Source organism: Alligator sinensis, unplaced genomic scaffold (assembly GCF_000455745.1).
Source record: "Alligator sinensis unplaced genomic scaffold, ASM45574v1 scaffold647_2, whole genome shotgun sequence".
Lineage (NCBI taxonomy): Eukaryota > Metazoa > Chordata > Crocodylia > Alligatoridae > Alligator > Alligator sinensis.
The window spans coordinates 866,315-871,579 of NW_005841832.1; the positions used below are offsets into that span (position 1 = coordinate 866,315).

General features: G+C 51.2%; 1 long non-coding RNA gene across 1 annotated transcript in view; it reads left to right on the forward strand.

The window, feature by feature from the left end:
- LOC102378902 overlaps positions 1-5,265 on the forward strand; it is an 11,173-nt gene that overhangs the window by 3,239 nt on the left and 2,669 nt on the right. Inside the window, exon 2 of the long non-coding RNA XR_322809.1 lies at positions 2,054-2,216. This is a non-coding gene — a long non-coding RNA (uncharacterized LOC102378902). The remainder of the gene's footprint in view (positions 1-2,053; positions 2,217-5,265) is intronic.

Consider the following 5,265-nt stretch of genomic DNA (forward strand, 5'->3'; position numbering starts at 1 on the left):
ATGGCTGTCCCACCTGGCCCAGCTCCTGGCCCTTTAAGAAAAACAAAACAAAACAAAAATCCTGGAATCACGGGCTGCTGCAGCGGCCTTGGGGCTCCTGGAGGCTTATGGCAGAGCACCCCACATGACGTGGGGCAGTGGGGGGCAGCGGGAATTGCTCTCGCCCCCGGCAGCAGCCAGCGAGTGCGGGCTATTCTTTTCAAAGAGCTGGGAACTGGGGCAGGCAGGGCAGCCATTGCCGGGGCCAGGAGAGCGGACGGGGGGATAGGCCTGTGTGATTCAGAGATTCAGCTGATTTGGCAGCAGCCAAATCAATTCAGCACAGCGATTCAAATCACTGTCCCCCAAACTGGCTGAATCCAAAGTGAATACTAGCTGCTTCGCACAGGCCTGTTGATTATAAGGCAGCAGCCATGCCCATGGAGGTGACCCAGGCTAGTTAGACCACAAGCAGTCAGGCCCACTCAGTAACCAGGGGCAGCTGGGAACAATTTAGCTGCCTGCTGCCCTGACTCCTGACTGCATGTTTGAATCCCCTTGGGATTGGGAGTGTCTAGAACATGGGTGAGAAAAATACGGCCCACAGGCAAGATGGGGCCTGTCAAGTGATTCTGCCAGTCTGCAGTGGGTCCACTGGCCCTGCCGGGCCCAGGCACATGGGGGCAAACTGGACCATGGTGCGTGTGGCCAGTTCCCCTGAGAGCAGAGGTGCTGCCTGGAATGGACTGTAGGGCACCCTATCCCCCCGCACACAGCTCTCAGGCTTACCAGGAGCTGTAGTCCACAGGTCCAGACAGCATAGTAGCAGGGCAGGGGCATCCCAGCAGCAGGGTGGGGGTGTCCCAGAGCCTGGACTCAGTTTCCCAGCAGCTCCTGCGACGGTGGTTCACTCTGCCCTCACACTTCTGGCTGCCAAAGCCAGCGTCTCCATCATCCCGGCCAAGCTCAGCCCCACTGACTGGGCACCCCAGCTTGCTTGCCTTGCACCCACCACCAGGGGTGCCAGACAGAGCAGGTGGGCAGGCAGGGTCTCCATGGAGACTGGCCTGGGATCCCCACAGGCAGAGCACACTCAGCCAGACAGATGGGATGGTGCTGCATGCAGGTGGGGAGTGGTGTGTGGGAGCAGGATACATGGGCCAGGGCCAGGGCCAGGGCCAAGGCTGGGGTCAGGATCATGAGGCAGTGATAGCACAGGCCCAGGGTCTGGGTCAGAGCCGTGATCTGCTCCCTACATGCGCCTGCACTGGGTTCTGGTTCCACGGGCAGCAACTGGCCCCTGCTCCCAGAACCAGCGCCTATTTTAGGGACATATGGGGAAAGGATTGTGGCTTGCCCTGAACCCCAGCCCAACTCTGTCACCACTCCATGATCCCAGTCCCAGCTCTGCCCACCCATCCCACTTCTGGGCACTGCTCTCCACCCACCTGCAGCCCCATCCCATTTGCCTGGTTAAGCACACCCTGCCTGCAGGAGTCTCAAGCCAGTCTCCATAGAGACCCTGCCTGCCCACCTGCTCCATCCAGTGCCCCTCATAGTGGGTGTGGGGTGGATGGGCCCAGGGCTGGATAGGATCAACTGGCATCCCCACCACTGTGCCTGGTGGTGTAAACACCCATGACAGAGGCTGAGGCCAGGTCAGCACCTCCTCCTCCTCCCCTTTGGCCTTCAACAGCTCACCAGAACTCCTTCAGTGGCCCTCCTGCCCAAATAAGAACTCCTTCAGCGGCCCTCCTGCCCAAATAATTGCCCACCCCTAGTCTAGAATCTAGATCTTTTGCTTCCTGGGTGGGTTCCCTGACCACTAAGGTATTATAGAAAAGGTAGGTAACAGCTGTGTGTTCAGAGAACACACCACCCCAAAGGGATGACTTCTACACTCACAATGAGGAGGTTTCAGACTCTAAATCCCATTCTCATATCAGTGCCATATCATATCAGCGCACCCAAAGACATAAGTGTGGGAGAGAGGTGGGACATCACACACACACACACACACACACACACACACACACACACACACAATCTCAGTATTTCTTTTTGTCTGATTTAGGCATCCCTTGACAAGTGTTTTGAACTCCAATCCTAAATCTCATCAGCCAGAAGCGGATCCAGATTTTTACAACAAAGGGGTTGTGTGGAAGCACACCCCAACCAGGGCAGGCAGAACGCACCACAGGACCAGCGGGTAGGAACTTTTGTGAGTCCTTAAGAAGGTAAGAATTCCCCCCTCCCTTCCCCTCCATGCTATAAGGCACATCTCCATTTTCCTCCCTGGCTCCTCTCTTCCCATTCTCTCACTGCCCACCTGTCACTCCCACTTTCTCTGCTGTCCAAGGGGCTAGGGGAGCTCCTGTTCTGCTTGGCTCAGACTTCTCAGGGCCAAGTTCATCCCAGAACAGCAGCAGGCAGGCAGAACAGGTAGGGATGTGTCTCTAAGAATGGAGAGGAAAGGAACCGGGTGGGGGGGGTAGGAAAGGAGTCCTAAAGAATTCTTACTATCTTTAGGACTTTGAAAAATCCCTGGATACTGCTCCTGCTATGTGGTCAGAAAGGAGGGTGCAGCCACCCTGCTGCAACCCCTCTGGATCTGCCCCTGTCACCCACTCTCCATTTAACATACAGGCTAGGGACAGACATACAAAAAGCCTGAGCCTGAATTGATTCAATCTTTGCAGGTTAGTCTAACCTGGCTAGGCTAAACCAGTTTGTAATCGCCCAGACATCCCCTCTGGACTGACGAAATGCAGGAACCTGCCTTCAGTGGCTCAGGCTAGAAGCTGTGGGGGCAGTAGAGATGCCCTCCCTTCCCTTCCACAATGCTGTGCTAAGGGAGGAGATGTGGCCAGGCCCCGTCAGACCACCCTGATTAGGAAGGGGTGCCCCCTTCACCCTCACTGTTGATAACAGAGCATTGAGTTACACAGCAGGGAGTTGCACAGGGAGTTGTTAGCATTTATCAGCCCATCAAACAAAACAACAGCCTCTCTCATTAGTTTGAGCTCTTCTTAAACAACTTTTCCCAAGTAAGGAACAGAGGGACATTACCAGCTACCTGTTGATTAGCTCCAAAAAGCCCTAAACCAATACTGTCCTGTCTCCCACAGCACAGAGAGTAGCCAGTATGTAGTATCCTAGCTAAAGCTGAGAGGTGCCTGTGTAAGGCAGAGGGGAGGAGGGAATCCCTGTTTGCGTAGGGCGGTGGGGGGGGGGGGGGGGGGGGGGGGGGGGGGGGGGGGGGGAGCAGAAGGAAGCCAGGCAGATCCCGCTACATGTGTAGTCTCTGCCAAAGCTGTAGCCAGGGAGCAGAGGGCTGGGGCCAGCCCTGTTGGGCTGGAGGAGAGAACTGAGCCCCAACCAGAGTTGCAAAGTATCTGAGATGCTGGGGGACTCTGGTTTAATTTAAACCAGGAAGGGGTCTGGGACAGACACTGCATAAACTGGTTTGACCCAAATCAGTTAAGTCTGATACTACATTCAGCCAAGTTTATCTCAAACCAGTTTCAGCCATTTTCAAACTGGTTTATGTGCACTGAACATCTGTTCTGTTACATGTTTAAACCAGTTTCTGATCACTTAAACCAGTTTATGTTTAATGTCTGTCCCTAGCCACAAAGTAATTTGGCACCTAACTAGTATGTATGAACTCTACTCCCAGAGCTGGGTGCTTATCTACAGAGGATGGGAATGAGTAGGGCCATCATGTCTTACTCCCTTTTTGGCCAGTCCCTGCATTAAAATGCTTATAATCAACATATAAAACAAAAGGTGGCAGATGGATATGGATGATGGGAAGCACAAGACTACAAGACAGCATTAGCCAGCATGATGGAAAGTGTTTTCAGTGCCCTAGCAGTGTAGCCATTTTTTTTTTTTTTTTATAGGCATCACAGTAACACACAATTTTAGGGAGGGACTTTGAAGGAGAACAGTGTGCTCGCTTAGCAGATGGAGGCAACTGCCAACTGTGAGTGGCAGCATGTGTGACAGCATAAAGGTGTTTGCAAAAAGTTCCTTTCTGAACCTCTGAAGTCCTATTTTGAAGCTGCTGCTGATGTAGGTACATTTCACTGCAGGTTGCAGCTTTTGGAAAGAAAGAGGCAAAGTAGAGCTGTAATTTGTTGCCTGTAAGTGCAGCATCACACCTTGGTGCCAGTGGTCATTAGGCCCACCTCAGTACTGCCACCAGATATTCTGACACAGGTGCTTATGGGGTGGGCTCATCATCAGATAGTTTCACTGATGAATCTTTGGTAAACAGGGATTGGCTATATGAAAGAGATCTGTAGTTGAAGATGGAGGAAACAATGGAAGAACTAGGTTAATGAGATAACAGTGGGCTGTGGGATAATTCAAGAATATAGAGAGGCAGGAACAGATGTCCACAGAGATGGGCGATCTGGAAATGTGGGTACAGACTCTGTAGCTTCTCTCAATAAGCAGGTTAGCAGGTTGTCTGCCTGGAAAGGTTACTGGTTCCAGTGCTTACTGTTTATCTGTGGAAGGTGATATTTTGCTGCAGGCATAAGGAACTAAAGGGAAACAATTAAAAATAAATAGGCTGGAACCAAACAATTTTCCAGCTTTCCACTGAGAAGGTGCATTGGCAAAAATAGTTGCTTTAAAAACATATATTCTGACAGCAAGCAACAGAAATTAAAAGACACAAAACAGTGTGAGATCCAACCAAATTTCCATCCTCCAGCTGATAAAACATGAACAACATTGTCTTTTAAAATCAGAGCTAACAGAGTTCTCTTGGGTTGCACATATTTGTTTAAAATCTTCTTCCAACTTTTGCAGCAAATTGTGGTTTTAAGTACCTCTCTGGGTATAGCCGTCTGTCTCTCCCCCCCACTGGCATTTGGGCCATTGGCAGAAGGTTACCAACTTTTTACATTATTCACTAATAGAGGAGGCTCTTTTATCTTCAGCTTGTGTGTTTCGATACAGAGGTCTCAACTGCAGCTCATGACAATGCATCCGGCCATGTGGCAAACATTTGCAATGAGACAAACAACTTGGTAGCTATAGGGGCTGAGATGAGTCCCTTTTTCCAGCGTGGACTATTACAGTGACATGCACTTGTGGCTAGATATGCAGACAACCCTGGCAACATACAAGAAAGGTGCCAACTTAACCCAACACAGAGGCTATGATTTTTTCCTAGCTTGTAAACAAAAGGAGACTGACAACAGATAGCACTGATATCCACGTCGTGTTCACAACTAGTGGAAGCAAATCTTCCTTCCCCACCCCACCTGC